General features: G+C 47.1%; 1 long non-coding RNA gene across 3 annotated transcripts; it reads right to left on the bottom strand.

Annotated features, from left to right (window-relative positions):
- Nucleotides 1-362: 362 nt before the first annotated feature.
- On the bottom strand, nt 363-27,544 carry LOC132692615 (uncharacterized). 3 transcript variants are annotated; one of them, XR_013555315.2, is made up of 6 exons: nt 25,935-26,576; nt 23,651-24,109; nt 15,325-15,435; nt 10,325-11,088; nt 2,218-6,049; nt 363-2,127 (listed from the first exon to the last, which is right to left on the bottom strand). It is a non-coding gene; the product is annotated as an uncharacterized LOC132692615 (long non-coding RNA). The 3 variants fall into 3 exon arrangements; XR_013555314.2 differs by lacking the exon at nt 25,935-26,576 and adding an exon at nt 26,587-27,544 and having other exon boundaries at nt 363-6,049; XR_009616460.3 differs by having other exon boundaries at nt 363-6,049.
- Nucleotides 27,545-27,937: the final 393 nt, after the last annotated feature.

Below are 27,937 nucleotides of genomic sequence, written 5' to 3'. Positions count from 1 at the left end.
CTCTCTCTCTCTTTCTCAAAAATAAATAAACATTAAAGAATGTTTTAAGTAATAAATAATGTATATCTTTTTTAAAAAATGGAAAACATTATTTTTTCCTCTCTTTTAATCCATAAACCTCAATGACATTTAAGACTGAATTAATTTCTTTTTTTTTTTGGAATATTTTTTAACTTTTTATGTATTTATTTTGAGAGAGACGGGGGGGGCGGGGTGGGGGTGGGGAGGGGCAGAGAAAGAGGGAGAGAGACAATCCCAAGCAGGCTCCCAGCTGCCAGCACAGAGTCCGATGCGGCGCTTGAACTCACGAATGGGGAGATCACAACCTGAGCCGAAACCAAGAGCTGGACACTCAACCAACTGAGCCACCCAGGTACCCCAAGACTGAATTAATTTCTGATACTATAAACAGGAAGTGACTGTCTTTTCAAAGTTACTAAATAAATAAAGCCAACCATATTTCCACTGGAATATTTGACAACACATTTTTTTAAGTCTGAGAGAGGAACTCATTCTCTGACTAATTAAAACCCATTTAATGTAATAAAGTAGACTCTCTGAGGACCTCCTTTAATAGAGAAAACTTTATTAATCTGAGATGAGCTACAATATGAATTTAGAGGAAATAAAGTACATTTCTGGAGAGAAAACCAAACATGGCTAAGTGGGAACATAGCCACACTGGCTCCCCAGTCGACTCCACGCCATTTGACAGGTAGCTGTCTTCTCCAGTTAGGAACCAAAAGCCGAATTCCCTCCACTGATGGCTGGTGATGTTTTTCCTTCGGGAAGGCAGATTTGCTCCTCGGCCATCTCTCGCAACCAAGTCAGGCTGATCTTGATGTTCTGACACTTCCTCTCTCACCCAACAGTTTCCCATTGAAAAGTGAGACCGCGCTGGTCAACTAGGTTTGTTGGTGGCCGCAGAGGGAGCTCGACGCAGAACGGAGAGTGGCACTGTCTGTCCTCCCAAGGGAGAGGACACAGCACACCATTCTCTCTCCCAGAACCCCCGGAAGTGTGGCCAACACAAGAGTGGCTCCTAACCTAGGTTACGGGGCCTCTGAGTAACAACATGCTTCTCAGATCACGTGTATGTGTTATAGATGATGTAGCTGCACAACTCCAGCCGTGAATACATCTCTATATTTTCAAAAGAGAAGCTTGAACTGAGGTCAAAAAAGACTTCCCTAGAGTCTAGAGGTTTCGAAGGAACTTGTCTTAATTAGTAGATCAAAGTGGTTTGTATTTAACACATCAAATAGACAGATGAGAGGCCATTAGACAGATGGTAGATAGGTAGCCAGACAGAGGATAGATTGATTGATTTAGAAGCCAGATAGACCTAAGTTTAAACCGATTACTGTCAGAAGGAGCCTTGATAAGGTACTAAGTCTCGCTAAACCTACATTTCCTTGTCTGTAAAATGGACTCAGTTACTTCTCCAGGTGGTATTAAGGAATAAATGAAACAGTGGGTGCAACGTGCTTAGTGAAGTGACTGACACAAAGTAAGCCTCGATAAACAGGAACCATTCTGCAACAATGCACAGCTTAAGCGGGGCCAGTCACCCGGTGGTCAGACGTTTCCCCGGTCGCCAAGGGTGAGACAGTTTTGCCAGGGAACCCAGCTTGATTTCCTGGTTCAAAAATCACACCTGTGAAACTCAATCCAGGTGGGAAATTCTTCTGGTTGACTCTGCTAAAGCCATGGTTCATTATCAAGTTATTTCTCCGGGTCACTCTGAGGTCATCTCTTAATCAATAACAGCCAGCGGGAGGGGGGGGCCGGGGCAGGGAGGGGGGCACAAAATCTAGCCGTTCAGGCTTTGCCTAAAAGTCCATCATAGCACCTCTCTTTTGTTGAACATTTTCTGGGTACCAGGCACCATTTCCAAGGCCTCCTGCACATCAGTTTATTTGATCTTCTAATGATCCCCCGGGGTGGGGGGGCGGCTACAGTGATCCCCATTTAAAGATGAAGAATTTCAGGCTTGCAAAGTCCAGTTATCTGTCCAAGATCACAGCTAGCCAGTGGTGGAGCCAGCATCAGAGCTCTTCCCACCAGGCTTTGCTTCACAGAAAACCATTAATCCCCCTTTTCTCTCCCATGTCACGTGTGTTTATACTGCACAGGAGAACAAAAGATGGTTTAAAATTCTCGTTTTTCTCACCTGCTGAAAAGCAGTCCGGCCTATTGTTACTAATCAGGCTGTACCTGGCTCCTGGCTCTCCAGGCGATCCCTCCAATCCTCTTCATATGGCCTCTGCGCTTACCCTCATTCCTGCGCCGGATTCTTTCTGGCCTTTCAGAAAACAACTGGCAACAGTTTAGCAACTAGTTTAAATCTCTTTAGCTTGGCTAAGAATCCCCATTGCAGGGGCACCTGGATGGAGCAAAGCAAGAGTGCCACCTGGTGGCATATTTGGGTCACTGCCAACAATATTCCTTGGGCAAAGGTGGGCTCCCTGTCGGGCTGCAGGTACAAGGGGACGGACCAGCGTTCATGCTGTCTGGGAACCACTCCTAGACAACTACAAGAAACAACTCACCACTGTCTAGGCACTAACTTCATGAAACTCAAAGTCTTACTCAAATGCAAGTTTGGGACTTTAAAGGCATGCATTTCTTGGTTCCAGAGCCTAGGGCTGGGATTAAGGTGAGGTAGGAGGCATCCCATCCATGCAAGGGTTGCATCTCATCTGCATTTAAAATTTTGAAATCCTTGGGACGCCTGGGTGGCTCAGTTGGTTGTGTCTGACTTCGGCTCAGGTCATGATCTCACAGTCTGTGAGTTCAAGCTCCAAGTCTGGCTCTGTGCTGACAGCTCAGAGCCTGGAGCCTGCTTCGGATTCTGTGTATGTCTCTCTCTCTCTCTCTCTCTGCCCCACCTGCACTCATGCTCTGTCTCTCTCTCTCTAAAAACTAAATAAGCATTAAAAATTTTAAAAAAAAATTTTTTTTGAAATTCTTTTCATCGTGGATGTTTGCGTTAATTTTGACCTTTTAAAAGTGCATTAAAATATCAGTTATCTTAATTACTGAGTTTTGGGCACTCCCCCCTGACATCGTGCACCCATGGAAAACTCCTCATGCTTCACCCTAGTATGGGGCTGCTGAGGTCCTCTGACAAAGGATTCTGTTTCCTTTCAAAGCTCTGTGGGTACCTGAGCTACAACAGCTCCTGTGGTCTCCTTGCTCATCTGCCTTTGCTCTATCCCGTCTGAGAATGGCCTTGGCATCACCACCATCCCTCCTACCCAATTCGCCAACTCAAGTCAAAAGAAAGTACCCAGACGGGGACACACTTCAGTGTAATTGCTGGGGAGCCTGACAAAACACATTTGCTGTTCACTGACCTCCGCCCATCACCGACCTCTGCCTGTCACCGACCTCAGTCCATCTCTGACCTCTGCAGATCACTTCTCGTGAGTGGGCAGCTAACTTGCCTCCCTGCTTTTGCCAGGTCCCAGACCACTGGGCTGCAAGTCTGAGCAAAGTGCACTTGTCTACACTGCATGCCAGCCCAGGGTCTGCCTTGGGGTGTTGCTTTCTCAAGAATGTCCAAGCTGGATGCCCACATCAGGTCAGATAGCCACAAAACTCAGCGTCTGCACTGGGTCACGCCAGTCCCCTGATCCATGGCTCAAGGCTAGGAGGGAAGTTCTTTACCTGGAACATATGAGTGGGTTGGGAGGGGGGGGGATGATTCTGGAAACGCCTGAAAATTTACGGAAATGATGTGTATTTTCTGGGGAGATGATTTATCACTTTCTTCCCATTCTCCGAGGAGCCCTTGACCCCACAGAACGTAAGAATCACAGCCATCTCCATAAAGTCTTCAGGCTCCATCAAGGGTCTGTGTGAAAAATACAACAAGAGATCTCTCCATGCCTGACCTGGTAACAAGCGTCAGCGGCCCCATCTGTGGTATTTAAACAGTTGGGAGAGTCTGAGAAGGGCCGGAATGGTTTTCAAAATTCAGAGGAAGGAAAAATTCCTTTTACTCGATAAACTGGAATCTCAGGTGGATACTGAGAACTGGAGAGTCGCCACTGCCTTCTCTGCCTTTCCCTCCCTGAAAGATCTTTCGGCCTTGCTATCGTTCTCCGGCAAAGTTCTTTTGCAAGATCTAGGCTTCCCTCTGGAATACTCTTCCATGCTTTTGGCATCCTTCACTCATCCTTTCCGTTGAGCTATCTCGACATTTCTAAACAGGGCTGGGCACCTTACACTCCTGTTATCACACAGATGACTTTTCTGGGTTTATTTGCGTATTTACCTATCCTGCCCATAAGACTGTGATCCCAGGAGGGCAGGAGCCCAATCTTACTCATTTCTGCATCCCCAGCACCTAGCACAGAATCAATGTGTGGGGGGAAAAAAAAAAGTTACGTGGATGAATAAACAAACAGATCCATGAATGAATGAATGAATGAATGAATGCACAGCTCCCCACCCTCCCCACCCCCGCACATACACACCCCTGTGCCTTCATTTCCCAGATGAGGCATGTGAGGCAGGGAGGGACATTAGCATGCCAGTGAGACCGAGCCCCCAGGGCCTCCCCACGGGAGCCGCACCCACGCCAGCTGCAGCTGCGCGCTGAGATCATGCAGAACCCCGAGCCACTCGGCGGCCACCTTGCCTTGTCTTTCCTTCTTGTTGCTGCTCCTTGGCTCAGCGCACACAGTAGGGAGATGCTGACCCAGGGAAATCAGAGGCAAGCAGGCGGTTGCCGGCAGGTGCCAGCTGCCCCCCCCCCCTCGGCGGGGTCTGGGAAACCGGAATCTTCTCTGTGACTCTCTGTCATTACCACAGTGAGGACCACAGTGAGAAACGAGTTGACTCTCTCAAACTTACTTCAACAGCAGGATACAGAGAGCTGAACCTCATGCCCAGAAATGCATCGTCCATGAACCTACAACAGCCAGTTTTACTTCGCTTCCTCCCCCACGGAATTAGATTCAGGAGAAGTCGGATAAAATCTCCGGGCGGGCGGCCCCAAGCGCTGCTTGTCCCAAACACATTGCAGAGACTGGGAAGAGAGCTGGAGGAGGGTGGCCTACCCAGCTGGCCTTGTTCCTGCTCTCAAGTGGGGGGTGGGGGTGGGGGGAAGCCTCTGAGGAAATTCGTGGGCCCCAACACAGCTGTGGTCGTTACTGAATCATTAGATTTGCCACAAACAAGATAAAAATTTCAAACAACAAAGAGGACTTTTCCGTGGTCGGCTGAACGGGGTTTCTCATTGTGTTTTGGTTCCTTCTGGTTTCCTCACACCCTGACTGCCTTTGCCAGAAAGCCACAGGAGCCCCTGTTCCTCCAGCAGTCCTGAGGGGGGCAAAGGATTTTTTGTTTTTAAATGTAGGTAAATCCGGAAAAGACTCAGGGTTTTGAGTCATTGTTTTGTGAGCAGTAATTTGACCTTCTCTTGCCCACTTCTCAGAATCAGAGGTCTCCTCTCTGAGGAACACAAAAGCCCAAACAGGAAAAGAGAAGAATATCCCAAATTCATAGCTAGGAAAAGGGAAGTCACTTCGCTGTTTGTCCTCAAATGTACACCCTATTCAAATTCTCTACCTCTTCCAGATGTTGGGTAGAAATAAGCCACTTGTCCCTGATCCCACAGTTTTCTATTCTGTGTGTGTCTTACCTGTCACCCTAGACTTCAGACCTCCTTCTGTTCCCTTTCATACCTACTAAGTGTATAATAAATATTATTGTCTGATCAAAAGCCTGAAGCCAAATTAAAGCCGAGAGCATTTTTATAAAATACTAATTATTTAGAAAGTGTTACTAGAGGCCAAGCCCTTTATATCATATTTTAATCCTCACTGAAGTCCTGTAGGGGTGGGCGTTTTTTTGTTTTACAGATGAGAAAACTGAGCCTGGGAAGGCTTCTGGGAGTGCAAGGTGCTTCTCAGTGGTGGGGGGTTGAACTCCGGGACAGTCTCACTGGCAAAGCTATGCTCCTCACCTCTTTGGACTTCCCAGCATTTCAGCGGATGACCCAGGAAAGCTTTCACTTATTGGGCACAGTAACCAGGACCTAAGGGATCAGGACACTGTGTAAAACACGGCAGGACTCAGAGCAGAAAAAGGTTCACTAGCATCCAAGTCGTTAATGTTTTTCCAGGCAGAGTGACAGGGACTGCCCAGGCCAAGCCCTCATCTCCCAAATCCCACCCTTGCCCCCCAACCATGGCCAGCTCTTCTCTCTCAACCACCCTCGGTGAGTATCAGGAGAAATGTCCTTTGTCTCCTCCCCTGACTAGCTCTGAGCTGGAGTGTGGCACAGTATGGTGGTTCTGAGTATGTGTGTAACTGCGGACCTTTGCCCCAGTCATGCTCATAGCCAATATCCCTGAATTGATCCCAATACTCCTTGCTACAGAAGACAGATCAGAACTCAGAATCATTCTCAATACAGCATTCCAGGCAAACACTACCAATCCATCAGCCTTGTTCTGAGATTAAGCCTGTTTGTCATTATTGGCATAGCAAGTGATCAGTGGAATTTAATTTCCATTCCCTTCTACCCTTCCTGCCTTCCTTCCTCAGTGTTTCTGGGATGGGTAGAGGGATGGATGGATGGATGGTTGGGGAAATGGATGGATGGATGGATGGAAGGATAGAGGAAGAGAGGGAGGGAAATAGGGAGGAATGGATGGATGGATGGATAGAAGAAGGGATGGATGGATGAAGGGATGGATGGATGGAGAAATGGAGGGAGGGAAGGAAGAAAGGAGGGAAGGATAGAGGAAGGGAGGGAGGGAAATAGGGAGGGAGGGAGGGAGGGAGGGATGGATGGATGGTTGGGGAAATGGATGGATGGATGGATGGATGGATGGAAGGAAGGAGGGAGGGAAGGATAGAGGAAGAAAGGGAGGGAAATAGGGAGGAATGGATGAATGGATGGATGGATGGGTGGATGGATGGAAGAAGGGATGGATGGATGAAGGGATGGATGGATGGAGAAATGGAGGGAGGGAAGGATAGAGGAAGGGAGGGAGGGAAATAGAGAGGGAGGGAGGGAGGGAGGGAGGGAGGGATGGATGGTTGGATGGCTGGATGGAAATTAAGTTCTCCCCTTACACAGGAGCCCTGGTTGGCACCACTCCTAATTCTGCTGACTCCACTCAGTGCCAGTGCTTCCTTGACAAAACTTGCTCTTAGCATGTGGCATTTGTTATAGGAACTGGTGAGATTCCTGGGTCATTCTGAGGCCATGGAGGATCTTCAGCGTCAGCACTTTGTTTCTCACTCAGTCTCATTTCCTCCCCCTCTAACATATGCCTGAGCTTAAAAACATCCACTCACCCCATACTTCCTTCTTCTTTTTAAAGCTCAAGCTGACAAGAGAAATTTCTTCTCCCACTCACCACTTTTTTTTTGTATACAGAGAAGAAAAAATACAATTCCACTGTGGGGTGCATAGGAATTGCCAATGATTAAAAACTTTTCTGTCTCTTTGGAACCATCATCACCCTTAACCTATACCATTAGTTGCCTAGAGGTTCTGAATCATCCCATGATTTAGTTATGCATGGGGAAGCATGTTTTTCCAGGGCCTTTTAAGAAGCTTTGGCTTTTGGTTTTGAACCAATCAAGTTATGGTGATAACAGAATATTCTTTCCCTAGCAAAATACCACGTAGTGTTCAAGAGGAAGAACATGTTAAGAAACTTTTATTCAAGTCACTTTGAAGAGGAATAAAATAGCTCTTATAAAGCAACATTTTTGAGATTTGAGTACAAGTAAATCAGAAGCATATGGATTGTGTGCTGTGAAAACATACTTTTGTTTCCCTGGGAAGGAAAAAAAATACTTGGGAAAAATATATTTTATAAAATGGCATATATTAGAAAATAGCTGGAGATTTTTAAGAAAACCAAAATGTAGCAGGAATGGTCCAGCTCTAGTTATTAATATCCTGGAACCAGCTGGGGAGTAAAATTAGGTGGTGAAATTATTGTACCATTTTTATTCCGAGCTGGAAAGGACACATTTCTCATATCTTTCTCACAAAAGAAAAATGATATACTGAGACCTAGGAGATGAGGCTTTGTGTTTTTTTGTTTTGATGTCAGTTCTGATAATAATTCTTATCACTGGACTCATAGACTAGGTAAGGTAAGAGTGTGTAGGTAGTGGGGCGCCTGGGTGGCTCAATTGGTTAAGCATCCGACTCTCAGTTTCGGCTCAGGTCATGATCTCATGGTTTCATGGGTTCGAGCCCTGCCTTTGGCTGTGCACTGACAGTGTGGAGCCTGCTTGAGAGTCTCCCTCTCTCTCCCTCTCTCTCTGGCCCTCCCCTACTCATTCCATCTCTGTCTCTTTCAAAATAAACTTAAAAAAAAAAACAGTATGGAGGTAGATATGGGGTCTCAGAGTCAGACTGCTGCCACAAATCATGGCTCTACCCCGTTAGACATGGGATCTCCACAATCCATTCACCTCTTTCTATGCCCTTGTTTTGTCATCTGGAAAGTGAGACGAAGACAATGACGATGATGGCAATGAATTACTACACTTACTATCTGGGAAAGCACTTGGAATAAATGTCTGATGCACAGAAAAGTTCTCAGTAAATGTTGGCTCATATTATTTGTCTTCTTGCCTAGAATGCTCTGCCACTAGATAACTCTATGGTTCAGTCATGCACTTCCAAACCTGACAAACCTTTAGGTAGACTGAGGAAAAAAAAAAGAAATAAAATGAAATGCAAGTGGAGACATTACAATCAACTTGAAAGAAATAACAATTATGAGGAGAGAATACAGTGAACAACTGTACCCCCAGCAAATCAGATAATCTACATGAAATAGCAAATTCTTAGAAACACACCAATTACCTAAATTGACTCAAGAAGAAATAGAAACCACAACAGACCTATTACAAGTAAAGAGAGTGAATCAGTAATCAAAACCTCCCATTGGAAGAAAGTTCAGGACCAGATGTCTTCACAGGTGAATTCTACTAAATATTTAAAGAAAATTTAATACCAATCCTTCTCAATCTCCTCCAAAATATGGTAGAGGGGAACACTTCCTAACCCCTTGCATGACGACAGTGTTCTTCTGATACCAAAATTAGTCCCGCAGTTCTTTCAGGACTCTGCCCTCCCCTTCCATATAACTATAGTTTCACCTCCTCCCACACACATATGCATTCCCTCGCCTCAACTTATTTTTCATCATAGCTCTTATCACTACCTGAAATATACTTATTTGCCTATTGATTGATTGATTCTCTTCTCTCACTAGAATGTGGGAGCTCCATCAGAGCATGGAATATTTTTTTCCACGGAATAACTTCTTAGGCATGAATTTTCCACGCCTAAGATAGTGCCTACCACATAATAAGGGCCTATAAAAATGTGTTGGATAAATATATTGTCTAACCATTCTTTTACTGAAAGAAAATAAAGAGAAATCTAGAGAAGGACCTGGGTATTGCAGAACTCCAAGATCTAGCTGACTAGAAGAAAATTCGCCTTCAGAAGCAGATAACCAAGAAAGTGTTATGTCAGGAAAACAAAGGGAAATGAGATTTCTGAAAAGCAGGGACCAGTCAGCAGTGTCAATAATGCTGAGAAATCAAGTACAATAAGAACCAAAATGTCCACTGGATTGAGCTGCAGATTATTGGCCACCTTTGTGAGAATCATTTGGGAGGTATCATAAGGCTAGAAGACAGAAGCCAGGTAACTTTGAGCAGTAGATGAAGGAGGCAGCCCATTCTGATAACATTTTAGAGAAGTTTTTCTATTAAAAAAAGAAGACACAGAGATAAGGAAGCTTCTAGAAAGGGCAGGTGTCAAGTGAGGATATTGTCTTTAAGTGGGAAAGATCTGTAAATGTCTAAAAGCACATGGAAGGAACCCAGGTGAGGAGAAAAGAAGTTGAAAATACAAGAGAAGGCAAGGTTCCCGGAAGGAAAGGTATGGGAGGCAGACCATAGGACTGGCTTTAGCAAGGACCAACCTCTCCTACACTCTCAGACTGCAGGAAGGCAAGACCCAGAGAGCCCCTTTGACTTACCCACCAGCCCAACCAGGACCCAGGTCTCCAGTGTTCTTTTTACTATGCAGTTTTTTCTCTTGCTCAAATTAGAATGTTCAATGAGATGTGAGGAGGAGAGGGGGTTAGAAATCAAAACTGGTAAAAAATGCCTACTACAATAGATTTTGTCATTGAAGACTTTCTTAGGGAGGGTGTTTCTTCCCACTCAGGAGCTCTTTCCCCAGCAGCATGAACCCCATTAGCAGAGTATCTCCCTGGAGCCCTTCTTCACCCCTCCCCTGGACAGCAGAGGGACTTACCTAATTGAGGAATCTGTGAGAAGAAACCAAGCATGCACAGCCCAGCCCCTTCCTGTCTCTTCTTCCTTTTAGGAAATAGCAGAGAAAACATGCTCTAGATGGCTGTCAAACCCATGGCAAGCACAGCAGTAAAGCTCTCCACGCTTACCGTGTGTGGAGGCCAGCAGTGGTCTGCTTCTGCCTCTGACCAGATCGGCTGGTGCAGCCAGCACGTGGACTCAGGATTAGGAAGTCCATTTGGCCACAGATATATTCCACTTTCTCCAATGTCAGCTTTATCAATAGGAAAGATGTTATTTTGGTGTCTCTCTGCCTCTCTCCTTTGTCTTTTTTTTTTCCAGTGGGTTCAGAAAAAGATGAGAAGGAAGGGAACTAATTATTCCAACAAAAATTAAACTATTCAAATCGGCATGTGAAACTTCATTCTTGAAATCATTCTTTTTAAGACAGAAGGACCAAAAAACCATAAGACACAATATGACTATTTACTGATATGATTTAAATAGTGAAAGTGCATTCTTTTCAAGGAAGAACACCCCAAAAGGAGAACACGAGGGCCTGATATTTCATAGATGTGTAAAACCCAAAGGATCTGCTTGCTTAAGTCATCTGGATCGAAGTACAAAATCACAGTTGATTGTTTGACTCTTTCCAGGATTCCACTGTTTTCTGTCTGGAAACAGCCACGGCCACATCCACAATTCCAAACTTGAGAAAATGACCCAGAATTCTCACAACATGTGAAGAGCACAGCGATGACCATCCTGTGAGGGTGGGAGAGAAACGTGCCAAAGTACATTCTTTGTTGATGAGAAAAAATTCACCGACAATTGTAAAATTAGGTGTTTGGCACCATATTTAGCCATGGAGCCAGTTTTCAACTCACTTCTCTCCAACTTTTTCAGTGCCAAAGAGTTGCTCCTAATAATCATCTCAAAAATAGTCACTGTCACCTTCTCCAATTACTTCAGTCTCCATATTTCAAACTGAAAAATATTGGCCTTGACTGCACAACTTCTCCCAAGTTGCTATTTGGAAATTTACCAGATAAGCTTTAGGTCTATCAGTGAAGACCAAGATTAGCAGCAAAATCTCTCTTGCAATTTTGCTTGAAAGCTATTTTAAGAAACAAAGGGGCTGGGGATTATTCAATGACTTTAAGGCACATCAGAATCTGTGGGAGGTTTGAAGTTGAGGGTGGGAATGTGGGCAGGACTAAGGGAGCTGGTAAAGGGAAGGTTGAAGGAGACACAGCAAAACTCAGAGCAGAAGCATATGGTCTACACTCCATCCAGGTCCTGCAGTGAACAGCCTCCAATCATCTTACATCCTTGCAACAGTTGTTTGAATTCAAAGCTCCCAGAGAGAGGATCTGACCACTTTGATTTATAAGAGCAGGCACTTCCCTCCACCATCTGCCCTCCCCAAAACAGCCCATGGTGGGAGGCTCTCTAAAAGATAGAAGGAGTACAATTGGAATGGTAGGATTGGGTGCTGGACAAGTGACCCCCATACTTGGGCCCCATGGGGAAGTCCAGTGAGCATCAGTTCGGTGGTTTGATTCAGCCATGATGGTTTATTGCATGGTGATCCTGAGAGCCCTCATTCATCCAAACACGATTCAGTACATAGTGATTAAGTCCTTCTGAGTAGAGATACATCGGTGAACAAAACAGACACAGTCCCTGCCTTGATAGAGTTCACAGCCTTCTCAAATCATCCACTTTGACTTATAGGCCACTGAGCCACCCTCATTGTTAGAAGCTCACAGTTGCTATAAAACAATCCCATCCAAACCTTAGCCCTGGTCTGACAGAAAGTCTGGGTCGGAAGGACACCACTGCACAGGCTTGACATACTAAGGACTGATATTCTGAGCTCAACTCATCTGCAAATTGAAAAATGAGCTTGAGCTCGGTGTGGACACAAGGAAATGCAGAATGTGACCATGTCACAGGGGACTGATCACCAGCAGGTGACCCTGAGGGGTCAGCAGACAGTAGCACAGCTTGCTGGAAACTTTGTACCTAGTGATATTAGTACATGTTAGTTCAAACAAACATTTCCATTTTGGTAGATTCTTTTGTAAAACTGCTAATTTTACATTCGAAGAATGCACTGAACTACCTAAAGTGTGTAGTGTGTGTGTGTGTGTGTGTATGTGTGTGTGTGCACGTACATGTGTTCACTAGAAAGTATAAAAAAGAGTTCAAATTTTTTCCCTTGTTTTTCATGGTGACATCTGGGCATCCATGGTGGTCAATGTCATGGAAAACTCGGGAGCTTCCGGATCTAATACTCTCGGTTATTTATCTGTGTTCATGGCCTTGGAGAAGTTTCCTAACTGCTGAAGTTTGTTTCCTCATCTATAATATTAGAATCATAATATCTATCCTCTGTCATGCACTGACCATGTGCCAGGCACTATGCTGAAAAATTTTAAAGATTTTTCCCCAAATCCCTTTTGCTTACTCTTTACTTATACTGATTTTGCAAATGAAGAATCAGACATAGAACAGTTAAGTAATTTGCCTAAGATCATGGAGCTGATAAGTGTAGGAGAGGTAAGTTTTTAATCCGGGTGTGTCTGACCCCAGAGCCCATATTCCCCAACACCTCATTCTACTACTTTCTTACTGGGTGCTTTTGGTAGGACAGGATCAGATCAGGTGACCAAAACCCTCAAAATTCTCCTCTACAATCATCAGCGACTCTAGCTCCTTCTCGTTGCTTTACCATGCTCAACAAGTGGTTTCCACCTCATGGTCTAAGAAGGCTGTTCACACCCAGCCATCACATCCACGTTCCAACTGGCATAGAAAAGAAGAGACAAAAAGGGGCATGTTTCTTCCTGTTTAGGACACTTCCTCAGAACCGCACAGAACACTTCTGCTTCCAACACAATGACCTCATGGGCACACGTAGCCACAGGGGAGGCTGGGCTATGTGGTCTTCTTGTAGGAATTCATGTGCCTCATTTAAAGAAAAAAAATGTATAATTATATTATTAAGGAAGAAAGGAAAGGAGAGCACTGGAGGACAATCTTTGGTGCACAGGATAATGGAAATGATGAGGGCGAACGTAAGAGATGCACCAGTTCACTGCCTGGCACGTAGCAGATGACGTAATGCCATCACTTATTACGGTTGGCCTCCATCTGGCATCCTGCAGGACCCCAGCAGAAAATCAGATTCGAACCGTGAAGGAAAGGTCACAGGAAAAGGGTAGGAGAAGGAGCTACTGTTTTAAATCACCATCATATTCTGGATCGGGCCTCGTTTCCCACACGAAAGCGCCGCCTTCGCCCATCTGCGGCATCCTGAGGACCGCGCGGAAGGTGATCACGAGAAGGCGCTTCAGCAACCGTCCCTGGCGGCATCCGTGCCCACCACGTGAGCCGCGGGGTGATGCTATCACAGGTGACCGCCGGTAAGTAATTTCTACCGCAACGGTTCATGGAAATGCAGTTTTCATTACAGTAAGAAAATTGAAATCTCAGCCAGCCTCTGTGGGTTGCATCTGGCCCATTCCTCATTTCTCCTAAGATTGGGTGTTGTTTTCATTCCCCTCCTGATTAGCCTTTATCATGAAGGGTAGAGGGGGAGCAAGGTGATTGAAATCCCCAGGAAATCGCCACCTCACACTGCCATTCGGCAATCTTCCTCAACCATCCAGATACCAGGGCTCTGATCAAGTAGGAAAGGGCCATTTTTTAATTTGAGGTGGAGATATTATCTAGTAGGGAAGGTTCCAGATGGCTGGACTGAATTGAAGTGACAGACAGGCAACCAGTATGGAAGGGGGAAGAGGAAAGGGAGAGAGGGAGAAAGAGGGAAAATGGCGGCACTGAGGGCCCCAAGTCAGCGAAAAGCTCTCAAATGTACTGGACGACTTCCCTTGGGTGGGAGGTATTTGGGGCATGGAGACTATGAATGCCTTTCCACACAAAGTATGTTCTCAACTCGGTTTGCCTCTCGCTCTTTGAATTGCAAATGATCTGTGGCTGCACAAAATTTCTCCTTTGTTGGAAAGACGTTAACTAAACATGCTGCAGCCTTGCTCCTTCAGAAGCCCCTTTCGTCTCAATTCAGGGTCGCTGTCCCTCAGCTCCTAATCTCTCACGCCCCGTGTCCTTTCCTGCCACTGCCGGCTCCTTCTCTGCAGCTCATCTTTTCTTGCGCCACCCACTCGGCAGAGTAAGCAAGGAGCTAATAGATTTGCAGCAAAGAGAACATCTGCTTAGCCACGCGAGTCAAAGCGCATAATTTTGTAATTTTGTTGAGAAAGCAGAAGAGCTCTAGACATCCTCCCCTTGGCAGAGGCCCACCCAGTTTTAGGTTTTATCTCTTCCCTGTTTTTTCCTGTTACTGCTCATCATATGACCAAATGGGTCCTGGCTGCCATTTTCTTAGCCCCAGACTGATACTCTATCAACCACGTGCAAGTAATTTCCAGAAGAGTGACTATGGTGAAAATCAGGGAGGAGGAAAAGTTTGATTTCAGCAGAGAGCCAGACTCCAAGTTTTCCCATAACCTACCCATGTTCAAGCCATGGCCAATTCAGCATGGAGTAGTGACGGGGAGATTCATCTACACCATCTCGGAGAGCTGTCTGACTGCTCAAGATGGTCACAGGAGGGAAACTGCCTTGCCCCTTATTTCGTTTACTCATTCACGCATCTTCAGATTCTTCTTTCCCAGACTCTTTTAGCAGATCCGTGTTTTGCCATGACTGACAGAAGTTCATAGGCACTGGAGCTACATTTATCTGTTAGTCTCTTGGAGGGCATGCTGTCCCCGCTTGCAGGCAAACTGGGATTCTGGAATGATCTGGGGATCATTTCACTGGTCAGTGGGTTCATGTTCCCTCTCCAAGCCTGGAAGCTTGCTTGTCCCCATTCTTACGCTCGAATATCATTTCATTTGCACCTGTGTACGTGGGAGACCTTTGAGCCTGGAGATGGCTGGACTGCCAGGAAACTGACAGAGTCTGACTTACCCTCATCTTTTTCTTTTGCATCTCCGACTCCAGTGGCACCACGAGGTGTCCTTCAAGATCTCAAATACAGCGCTGCTCCCTGCTCCCTGGTCTTCTGCAAATGGGCCGGCACTGCCAGAGGACAGACGGTGGACCAAGGAAGGAAAGACTCACAGGTTATGGATTTCAGAGCAATGAGGAACCTTAGAGACCGTCCATGCCTGTCACTTTACAGAGAGGAGTGCCACGGTCAAGCCTGCGCACAAAGCCACGGCAGAGCCAGGCCAAGAGATGGAAACTCCAGCTTCTGATTCGGGGCTCTCTTCGCTGTGCCTGGTGTGCCTGTGTAATGCTGGCTGATGGCACTCCCCAGACCCAAGAGTTCCCAACACTGTATGAAGACACCAAAGAGATGTAAAAAGTGGAACCGTTGACAGAGAGAAAGAGGCAGAAACTTCTTTTTATTTATGGCCAGCTGGTGTTTCTGTTGGCCTATTCACGATGGGAGAATTGAATGGATCTGAAGGACGGGAGGACAGCAAAAGAAATGAAGCAAGGGGGTCAGAAGAACATGCCAAGGCGACTGGCCGCGTAAGCAGTGGAAGTGACCCGCACGGGTCCAAATCCCAGCTCTCTCCCTAGCTGTGTTGCTTAACCTTTCTGCACCTCAGTTTCCTCAGCTGTAAAATGGACATCATAGTACTGTCTGCATTATAAGTCTTTTCGTGGAAGGTACTCAGGACAGTACCGGACACATAGCTGGCCACGGTTATATTCCCAGGGAAGGAAGCGTGAGGGACAGCCACGAGAAAAACACAAGGCGCCTGTCTTTCTGGCAGTGTTGCTCGGAGAAAGTACAGTGTGATGCCAAGGGCCTGCGTTTGAAAAATGGTACGAGTGTGACACTAAAACGGAGAGGTCTCAAAACACCATGGCTTACAGAACAAAGAGGGTTATTTGTCCATCAAGGCACAATCCTGATGTGAACTGTGCAGGTCAGCGGAGGAGCTCTGTTTCTTTGTGATCATTCGGGAACCATGGTTTTTTCCAAGTGGTGACTCTGCCAACCCCTCCGTGTTCTTGTCAAACCGAATCAGCCCCATATCCAGATTTTAGCCGGCAGGTAGAAAGGGGGTGTGGGGAGGAGGCGTACCCATCATCTTAAGGCTCAAGCCACAACGTAGCACCTTGATGTCTGCTCACCTTTAACTTGCAAGAATTTTGTCATATGGTCACATCACCCCGACTGCAAGGGAGGCTGGGGACAGAGTCTAGCTGTGCAGTCACCAACCCAGAGAGGAGGGGAGAGACACCCACGTTCAAATCCAGTTCTCGTGATTACTGATTGCGTTTAGGGGCAAGTTACGGAAACGCTTCCTACCTCTTTTTGCTCTCTCCTTTAACCAGTTCTCTAGTGTCAATCACCCTTCGATTCTACAAGTATTTCTTGAGCACCTACTATGTGCCGGACACTGTTCTAAGTCCAGAGGACACAGCTTTGAACAAGACAGACCAAGCCGCCTTTGCTTTGAAGCAGATTCACTATAAAGCTAATGAGGAGCCTTCCGGGCACTTTTTCTTGTCATTCCAAATCAGTATTCATTTTCATGCTGAATTTTATAGTCTTTTCTTAAAATTGTTTTTCTCTAAGTTTATTTATTTATTTGAGAGAGAGAAAGGGAGCACAAGGGGAGGAAGGCAGAGAGGGAGGGAGACAGAATCCCAGGCAGGCTCCTCACTGTCCATGCACAGAGCCCGACGCAGGGCTCCATCTCACAAACCATGAGATCAGGACCTGAGCCGAAACCAAGAGTGAAAACCTCTCTTTTTACTGAGATCTCTCGTTAGGATTGTAAAAGAAACGATAGACACCTAGGTCTTGAGACATTTTAATGATCGTTTTGTCAGAACTTAAATACGCTCGAGACTTTTCAGGGCTACTTGTATCCATACTGTCCAGGCTTCTCCATGGCCTAGGTCCCAACTAGCCTTTTCTTACCTCCTACCCTGAACACCTACATGCAATTCCTTATCCTAGAATGAGTTCTTAAGTCACAGAATTTTAGGGTGAGAAGGAACCTTGGTGTTGATGAGTCCATTCCAGAGATATTACCGATCGGCCCTGAGACTCACAGTGAGTTTACGGTCAAGCTAAGGGAAAGCCTCAATCTCTGCATTCCTAGGTCTGTAATCAAAATCAGTGACAGATGAAAGGTGCCTGCAGTGTTTTGTGACAGCAGAACTTAAGGCAGAAGTTGTTAAATAAACACTCACGGACGTGGCCTGCCAGATCTACCCACGTCGTAGGTGGTTATGAGCGTTCACTGAGATAACACATGTTAAAGCACACGGAACGGCGTGAGAGACATTTAAACGTCAGTGGCGGATACTACTTTGGTGGCAGAGCAAGGGGAGTGTCCCAACACCAGATGTGGTCCCCGTGGGAAAGGGCGCAGGTGTGGGGCACTGTGGGGTGGTCTTGGGGCCTGTAGGCATGAACAGAAGACCTCAGCAGAAAGGGGCTGGCCGTTATACCTCCGGAATCCCAGGAGCTGGGGAAGGAGTCATATGAGACCACCCAGAGGGATAGAGACCTTCAGCCTGGGTCAAGGGAACCACAGGAGACGGGGGGCCCAGCTGGAGGCCTCTGCAGAGCCCGTGACAGGGCCAGCTTTAATCATCTGCCAGGCCACCCCATGGAGGCCAGCTGCCGGCCCAAAGGGCTTAGGCCACCCAGCCACGTGAGAACGATCTTATTCCCTTACCTCTCCCCTTTCTGGGCTTCATTCCAAACACGGAGGGAAGCAGCAGCTAGCAAGGGGGAGGAGGTGAGCAGAGGGGGAGGCGAGGAGAAAGGCCATGCCCCCTTTCCCAGGGCAGGCTTCCAGGATGAGGCGGGTCTGAGCCAAGGGAGAAGAAAAGATTTCAGGCTACATCAGTTTCAGAGTTTTAACTATTACCTGGGACTTAGAATGTTAAGGTCGGAAGGCAGGCTACTTCTTTGCAACTCAAAGGAGTATTGTATTATCTGAGCACGGCAGCAAGTTCACTGGCCCAAGTCATCATTGGAGGGAGAGGGCTGCTGCCGCCATCGAATAAAATTGAAGGAGACAATGGGGGCCCCCACAAAACTTGGATCTGCCCCTACTGCTCCCAGGGGCGAGAGATGACAGACAGATGGAGAGAGAGAGAAAGAGGGGAAGAGTTCCATTTGGTTCACAATCCCTGTTTCATGCTCTTCCAGTGAGCCAGTTATACACGATTTTAATTTGACAGTCATTCTGGCTGTGTCAAAAACATGCAATGCTATTTCCTAAATCGTCACTTTCTTTTTAAAAAAAAAATGTTTATTTATTTTTGAGAGAGAGAGGGAGACAGAGGCTCTGAAGCGGGCTCTGCACCAACAGCCGCGATCCTCCCCACGCAGGGCTCGAACTCACAAACTGCGAGATCATGACCTGAGCCGAAGTCGACTGCTCAACCAACTGAGCCACCTGGGGCACCCCCTAAATCATCACTTTCTGCCAATAAGAAAGCGCATTTTTATTCCACTCTAGTGTACTCGCTCATGAGTTAAAAGTACTTTTTGGACTCCCTTTTAAACTTCCTGGTTGCACACGATAGTTTTATCGTCTATAATCCTTTCACTCACTGAAGCCTCAGGGATATATATCATAGAGGCCATGTTGCTCTGAACATGGCATGAGCTTAAAATTGCAGTCACTGACTCCTCGTGTCTCCAGGCCACGGAGTCCCACATGGTGTTTTCATGTTCCTCGAGGCCTTCCCCATCACTCTCTACTGACAGATTACATGCAGTCAGGTCATTCATTCATTCATTCATTATTTATTGGATTGGGTACCCCCTTTATGCCCAACACCCTGTGGGGTGCTGGAGATAAAAACCTGACAGCTGACCAGCACACAGACCCTGCCCTCGAGGCACACACCATCTACTATTTCATGATTCACTGGGTATTGAATGATTGTGATAACAGGTGATAAGGACCACGTTGGCATTATAGACAAGGTGCAGTGGCAATGGGTCAGATCAGTTTCACAAAGGAGAACAGCATCGGGCCAGAAGGATCAGTAAGAATTTTCCAGGCGGAGGGAACCCCTTGCATGAGTCAGGATGGCCTAAGTTATGCCATGGTAACAAAATGACCCTGAAGCCTTGGTAGCTAAATATAACTAAGATTTATTTTTCACTCGAGTCACGTCCAAGGCCGGTCAGCTGGTTCGGGGCTGGGTAGGAGGAGTAATAGGCAAGGCTCTGCTCTACACAGTCCTCTGAGGCCCGAAACGAGCAGAGTCCACACGCTCTAATAGCCCTACCATCCAGAACATGTGGCTTCCAAGCTGGCACTGCAGGGAACAGAAAGCTGGAAGCTAACACACTGAAGGTGAATTCCTCAGCACAGAGGTGATAGAGATAATTTCCATTCCCACTCATTGGCCAGAACTAATCACCTGTTTCATCAGGTTGTGAACTGTACAGGGACACGTGGCTGTTCTGTGAGTGTGGCAAACGTCTCTGCCACGAGCTCAAAGACAGGAAACCATTTCCTACGTTTAGGAAACCGAATAGTTCAAAATGATTAGAGAAGAGAGTGCAGACAGGCAGTAGCAAAAGTTGAGTTAAGAAAGGTAGGGGGAAGGGGCACCCGGGTGGCTCATTTGGTTAAGCGACAGACTCTTGACTGTGGCTCGGGTCATGATCTCACGGTTTGTGAGTCCGAGCCCTGCATCAGGCTCAGCACTGACAATGCAGAGCCTGCTTGGGATTCTCTCTCTGCCTCTCTCTGCCCCTCCCCCACTCGTGCTTTCTCTCTCCCTCCCTCTCTCTCTCTTTCTCTCAAAATAAATATATAAACTCTAAAAAAAAAAAAGAAAGAAAGGTAGGGGTAAGATGATGGAATCTTGTGTGCCTTGCGTGGGAGTTTGGACCACCGTATGTGCGAAGCAAAGCTTTTGAAGAGTTTTAAACATAGTATCACAGTTATTTTGCATTTTAAGTGCATCCCTCATGAAGCAGCATGCAGGATGAATTAGAAAAGGATTGAGACAGGAGATGGAAAGACCAGTTTGATTCCCACAATTGTCCGGGTTAAAGATGATGGAGGAACTAAAATAGAGTCACTGGGGATGAATATGAAAAAGGTTAAAGAGACAGTCAGTAGAACTTCATGACTGATTCAATGTGGAAGAAGGAGAAAAATAAGATGACTGTCTATTCTGCTCTAGATGAATCTCGGTGCCACCCGTTAAGATAAGGAATATAGGAGGATGAATGGGCTTGGGGGGGAAGACACTGAGGGCGATTTGGGACCTGAATTTGAGTTACATAATGTGTTTGTTATGAGCTGAATTATGTCTCTCAAAAATATACGCTTGGGGCGCCTGGGTGGCTCAGTAGGCTAAGTGTTTGATTGTCGATTTCAGCTCAGGTCATGATCTCACGGTTCGTGACACTGAGCCCTAAGTCGAGCTCCATGCCATCAGCGTGGGCCTGCTTGGGATTCTCTCCTTCTTTCTCTGCCCCCCACCCCCACCGCTCTCTCTCTCAAAATAAATAAATAAATAAACTTCAAAATAATCAAATAAAAACTTTAAAAAAAGATACGTTCAGTGGGGCACCTGGGTGGCTCAGTCAGTTAAGCGTCCAACTCTTGATTTCGGCTCAGGTCGTGATCTCAAAGTTCATGAGTTTGAGTCCTGCGTTGGGCTCTCTGCTGACAGTATGGAGCTTACTTGGGATTCTTTCTCTCTCTCTCTCTGCCTCTCCCTCTCTCTCTCTGCCTCTCCCTCTCTCTCCAAATCAATAAACTTAAAAAATATTTTTTTAAATATGTTCAGGTCAACCCCCCCCCCCCCAAGAGCTCAAAATGTGATCTTATTTAGAAATAGGGTAGGTATAGATCTAATTGGTTACTATTAGGATGAGGTCATCTGGAGGAGAGTAGACCCTTCATCTAATGTGACTGGTGTCCTTATAAGAAGACAGCTAGGTGACCACGGAGGTAGAGATTGGTGTGATGTACCTACAAGCCAAGAAACACCAAGGATTGCCAGAAAACATCAAAATCTACAAGAGGCAAGGAAAGACTCTCCTCTGTGTTTCAGAGAGAGCGTGGCCCTGGCAACACCTTGATTTTTGACTTCTAGCTTCCAGAACTGTGAGAAAATAAACTTCTGTTGCTTTAAGCAGTTTGTGGTACTTTGTTACAGCATCCCGAAGAAAGGGATACAGGCATCCAGGGGGAGCTGTCCAGTTGACAGTATGGATGAGGGCAGACCCGTCTTCTGAAAGCCCAAGGTGGGGTTACTAAGCAACACGGAGTAGGCTGGGGCACATGCTGGAGGGGCTTTCTCTTGCCCAGGGAGGCGAGGAAAGGGAAATGGGCAGGGAAGCATCACAATGAAGATGACGTTAGAAGAGGGCTTTGGAGGAGAAGTTGGGATGTTTCTCTCCTAGCTGATGACAAACTCCTGGGAGCCAAGCGTACGTATCTGACAAACATTTATTGAACACTCTTGCGACGGGCTCTGTGCTAGGCTCTGAGAGTATAATGAAGAGGGAACAGGCACAGACCCAATTTTCATGCAATTATAATTTACTGGGGGAGACAGACTAACGCCCGTCAGTATCAAATAACCACCCAGAAAAACATACAGGCACCCACTCTGGTTAAGTGATATGAAACACATCACCAAGTGTTAAGAGAACGTATTTCAAGGAAGTTGTTTAAGCCTGGAGGCTGTGAAAGGCTTTCTGAGGAAGCGAGGTTTGAACTGAGATTTGAAGTAAAGGAGTTAATTTTACATGAAGAGGGAAAGGGAGGGGTGAGTCCAGGCAAAGGTTCTGGAGCCAGAGGGGAGGCTCGTGCAGATTTGAGGATCTGAAAGAGAGGTAAGGTCACTGCAGCACAGAAAGGAGGGGGAGCTGACCCTGAGAGGAGGCAGTAGCCTACAGAATGGAGGGAAGTGAAAAAGCCAGTCAGTGACTTTCAGCAGGGATCCAGAGAGACAAGATGAAATTTGTTTTTGTTTTTGTTTTAATTTTAAAGATCACCTTGATGAGAATAGTTGGAGAAAGTCAATAATGGAGGTAAACAGGGGCACCTGGCTGGCTCAGTCAGAGGAGCATGTGACCCTTGATCTTGGGATCATGAGTTCAAGACCCACACTGGGTATAGGGGTAACTTAGAAATAAATAAATGGGGCACCTGGATGGCTCAGTCGGTTAAGCGTCCGACTTCGGCTCACGTCATGATCTCATGGCTTGTGAGTTCGAGCCCCGCGTCAGGCTCTGTGCTGACAGCTCAGAGCCTGGAGCCTGCTTTGGATTCTGTGTCTCCCTCTCTCTCTGCCCACCTTTGCTTGTGCTCTGTCACTCTCTAAAAAAAAATGAAAGAAAGAAAGAAAGAAAGAAAGAAAGAAAGAAAGAAAGAAAGAAAGAAAGAAAGAAAGAAAGAAAAACTTTAGGGGCAACTGGGTGGCTCAGTTGGTTAAGCATCCAACTTCGGCTCAGATCGTATCTCCCAGTTCGTGGGTTCAAGCCCTGAGTTGGGCTCTGTACTGACAGCTCAGACCTGGAGGCTGCTTTGGATTCTGTCTCCTTTTCTCTGCCCCTCGCTTGCTCGTTCTCTGTCTCTTTCTTAAAAATAAATTGAAAAAAAACATTTTGAAAAAAGAAATAAATGGACTTTTAAAAATATTTTTTAAAAAAAGAATGGGAGCAAATAGAACTATTCAGAAAGTACTGCACCGGTCCAGCTCAGAGAGCACGTTGGCTTGAGCAACGCAGCAGCAGAGGAGACAGAGGATTTAAGTGTTTCTCTAAGCACTCAAGGGAAAAATGAATGAATGAATGAAATCAACTGTCTGTATCTGCAGCTATTCCACACTCTTCTCTGTCTTCAGGTTTCAAAATACTGTCTCTCTGAACAGTGACATTGATGCCTCGGTGCAAAACATCGTGACATCTGATAAAGGCTTAGTCTATGAAGAGGAAATTAAATGGTGCTCTGAGGAGACGGTGATACTCTTTCCAGTTGGGAAGAGGGGGCCCAGAGAAGAGAGAATAAGAGGTTTGACCCCTGAAGATCTTCACAGGTCACAGGGGCCCCGAGACAAGGACCTATCTGAAGGACCTAAGGCACCTGCCAGCCACTAGGCTTTCTCTCCTCTGATCTTCCCTAAGGAGCATGACTCACAGGCCCTGTGTACAGAAGGGACATACCGTACAATCGAGCTCTCCCAAGGCACCCTGCTAGGCAGCATTATCACTCGGAAAGAGGGCTCGCGCTTCTGTGGTTAGATTTTCCTCCACTGTTGCACTTACCCTGAGACCCGGGGAGAATGAAGTCTGGGCCGTGGCCTTCGCATTACACAGGAGGGTGTGCTTCTTCCCGGGGCCTGGCACATACCTGTAGTTCTCCTGAGCATCAGCTCTCTAGCTCCTGAAGGAGGCAAAGCTGTAGTCCTAGGAGCCAAGAGACTTGGCCCACTTTTGCAACTTGGGATGCGTTGAGTTCAAATAATTTGCTTGTTTGGGTACCTAATTAGATTTAAGATGCTGTACTAGGTGGGTCTTGAGTTCATTTTCCTTCTCCATCATGCCAAGGAAGGGCAGAGTTCAGAGGCATGAAAGGCAGTCAGCCGTCTTTCAAAATCCATAGTGTCTCACAGTTGATAGAATCTAAAGAGTATTGGGATATTGCTTCGAATCTTTCCTTCTTATTCTTGTTCCAGATGCTGGAATGGACTCTCCGGAAACAAAAAAAAAACCAGACTCTGAAATCTAAAGAACAAACTGATGGTTACCATAAAGGGGAGGTGGGTGGGGGCGACGGGTGAAATAGATGAAGGGGATTAAGAAAACATTCATCATGATGAGCACTGAGAAATGTAGAGAACTGTTGAATCACTATATCGTACACCTGAAACTAATATAACGCTGTATGTTTGGGGCGCCTGGGTGGCTCAGTTGGTTAAGCGTCCGACTTCGGCTCAGGTCATGATCTCACGGTCCGTGAGTTCGAGCCCCGCGTCGAGCTCTGTGCTGACAGCTCAGAACCTGGAGCCTGTTTCAGATTCTGTGTCTCCCTCTCTCCCTGACCCTCCCCTGTTCATGCTCTGTCTCTCTCTGTCTCAAAAATAAATAAATGTTAAAAAAAAAAAATAAGTAAAAAAAAAAATAACACTGTATGTTAATTATACTCGAATAAAAAAAGAATCAAATCAAGGCAATGTTTTCATCCTAATTTAACCATGCGGGAGCTACTTATGAAATGATACAAATGACTGAATATTATCTAATAATGACATCATATCCACATTTACACCCAAATTCCAATGACTCCGAGCTCCCCTTGCCAAACAGAAGGACCTGAGCCCCTCTTTGAACCCTCCCTGTTATTTCCAGGCGATTCTGAAGGGGCCTCAGTGTCTTGGCCACAGGAGCCACACAGAGCTCTCCATCGGGTTTGTCTTCAGTGAGTCACCATCGTTGGGGTCCACCAAACAGAGCCGTAAAGAGACCACTCATTGCTGGCAGTGCTGAGACCGCCTCCCCAGCTCTGTTGGACAGCTTGTCATTTCGGTGCTGAGGCCTAAGCCCAGAGTCTCCCAGTCTTTCGTGAGGGCAGTCCCGTTAGACGATGGCTCCTACCCATCTCCTTGGAGAACGCTCAAGCCTGATTCCAAGGAGGGTTGAGGACAAAGGCCATGACATCCCTCTCTCGCCATGCCTGTTCTCTCTGTGGGGCTCCCTGCACACCCCAGGCCTGTGTCTCCCCCATTCAGTCACACAAGCCCCAGGCACATCCACAGAAATCCAAAGAACTCCTTCCGCTGACTGCATCAGAACCTCCTCTCCTGCCTGGCCGGACACACACACACACACACACACACACACACACACACACGCAAATTAATATATGTATAGAAAAGGAGCCAAAAGGTCACACATCAAGGAGTTTTCACAATAGCAATGATCCCTGGAGGGTGAGTGTTGTTTGGGTGTTTCTCATTTTTTGTCTGCTGACATACCCCCTTGCTCTGCTTCTGTCATTATTTTACCTTGTGATGCTTTCATTATGTATTGATATGCAGTCCACATTTTATTATCTAATACTTTCATTTTTAAAAATCACTTAAGATATTAACATTTGGCTGATACCTGGAAACCCTCCAGTTTATTTTTGGTCTTCCTATAAGTTGCTTGCAAGCCTTCAGGAACTGTTCTTTGAGCGTTTGTCTGGCTCTGTGTCTCAACCTAATACGGAAGCTGGCGAGAGCTGGCATCTGTGCGCCCTCACTGTGTGCCAGGCTCCGTGCCAAATGCTTTCCGTGCATTGAACCAAGCCACCCGCCCGAGAACTCTGGGCGGGCACTGTAACCCCCACTAACACTGATGAGGACACGGCTCTTGAGAGCCAACATAAACCACAAGGCAGCACAGGATGGATGCCAGATGCGTGGTGCAGAGCCCCAAATCCTACAGGAGACAAGAGGCCCAGAGCCCTTCGGCGGGGAATCCGGTTAGGGCGCTAGTCCGGGGGGGGGGGGCTTCCCGAGGCGTTGGCCAGCCGGATCTCCCCCTCCCAGGGAAGTCTTCTCCTTACCCCAAACCCCAGCGTCCTGGAAGAAACAGACGAGGGCTGGGTCCGCCGTGGAACCTCACCCGCTCCCACCCACAGGCTCTCGCGGAAAGTCAGCAAAACTCGGCCAGCCCACTTCAGAGCGGCCGCGGTCCTACCACGCCCGCCCCACCCAGCCTCCTGTAAGAGCTTAAGTCAACAGGCGCAGAAAATCAGACGGCCATCTTGGGATAAGGAGAGGAAAAAAGTCCCCAGCAGCTGCCGCCTAATTGGCGTTCGAAAAGGGAGAGGCTTCCAAGTGCAGAAATGAATTAAATGAGCTTTTTTCCCCTTCAGGGTGGAGTACCAGCTCCACGTCTCCACCCGAGTCACACCCTAGCTGCGGCTATTTATAAGATCTAAGCGCCAGATGGAACCTGCCAGGGCGAAACAGAAAACAGAGGGCCGGACGAAAGGCAGAGGCCCCGCGAGCCCCGAGGGGAGCAAAGCCTGAGTGAGCGGCGGGGGTACCGCAGGGCGAGGGTGCGGAGGCAGCCGGTGCCTCCGCCGCCCCTCTCACCCAAGCGGCACTGCCCCAGCCGGCAGGAAATTGGGAGTGCGGGCTGTTGGATGCTTCTCCTACATTCCACAGCCTGGGGCCCAGGGCCCGGTGCTGGGCAGGGACTCCGGGCTGTACCTGTTGGATCAGGAGCAGACAGCAGAGTCCAGGAAAGCCCGCCGGGCCAGCAGCCAGCTGCGGGGCGGGGCGAGGCGGGGCGGGCCGCTGGGGTGGGGCCCAGGTCCCAGCAGAGGCTGGAACACGGTGGAGCTTGGTGCTCAGAGTGCAGAGGCAGGGGCAGGGGGCAAGTCCTGGCTTCCCCTCTTACCTGGCATGACCTCATGCCTGTTAGGAACCCCTGGACGACTCTTATTTGGGAAACACTGGCAGTAATTAAACCAACTGGGTAGGATTGTTGAGAAAACCGAACAGTCAGGACTGAGGAAAGTGCCGCAGCACTGAAACAGCCGCTGTCACTCTTGGACTTTTCGCCCAGATGCAAAAATGCTTCCGTGTTAGCCACTGTCTGGACCAGTGACTTGCAGGGCAAACTCAGGGCCCTCTCCTCCCGGAGGGCTGAAGGGCTTGGAGACAGATCACATCCCAGCTTCCCAGCTCCATGTGCTGTGGAGGGTTCCATGTGCTGTGGGTGACCGAAGGCTGGCCTGAGCACACAAGTCACCTGAAACAGGCACCTGATGAGATCCAGGTGGCTTCCTCCTGCCGCTGCCCACTGGTCTGCTAGGGAGTTAGAATAGTTCCCCGCCCCCCGTCCCCCCAAACATAAAGCTCTTTCCTCCTTCTCTGGTGAAATCCTCTCCTCCGCTCCCCCATTCAGGAACTTTCCTGACCCTCAGACCACCCTGGAGTTCCTTCCAGAATTTCTAGTGTGGCGTCATCCTGTGGGAATGGAATGCAGACCATGCCGGTCATTTTAAGTTTTCTAGTAGCCATGTGAATAAAAGTAAAAGAAACAGGGGGCCCCTGGGTGGCTCAGTTGGTTGAGTGTTCAACTCTTGATCTCAGCTCAGGTCTTGATCCAAGGGTTCAAGCCCCACATTGGGCTCTGCACTGGACACGAAGCCTACTGAAAGAAAGAAAAGAAAAGAAAAGAAAAGAGGAAAGGAAAGGAAAAGAAAAGAGAAAGGAAAAGAAAAAAGAAAAGAGGGAAAGATGAGAGAAAGAGAAAGAAAGGTGACACGGAAGGAAGGAAGGAAGGAAGGAAGGAAGGAAGAAAAAAGAAAAAAAGAGAGAAAGACAATAGAGAGAAAGATGATAGAAAGAAAGAAAGAAGAGAGAGAAAAAAGATGATAGAAAGAGAGAAAAGAAAGAAAGAAAGAAGAAAAGAAAGAAAGAAGAAAAGGAAAGAAAGAAGAGAAAGAAAAAGAAAGAAGAGAGGCGCCTGGGTGGGTCAGTCGGTTAAGCATCTGACTCTTCATTTTGGCTCAGGTCATGATCTCACGGTTCGTGAGATCAAACCCCAAATCAG

This window comes from Panthera onca, chromosome B1, assembly GCF_046562875.1.
Source record: "Panthera onca isolate mPanOnc1 chromosome B1, mPanOnc1 haplotype 2, whole genome shotgun sequence".
In the NCBI taxonomy this organism is placed as follows: domain Eukaryota; kingdom Metazoa; phylum Chordata; class Mammalia; order Carnivora; family Felidae; genus Panthera; species Panthera onca.
The sequence above is the reverse complement of the archived record's forward strand: the minus strand, read 5'-3'. Positions and strand labels throughout refer to the sequence as shown.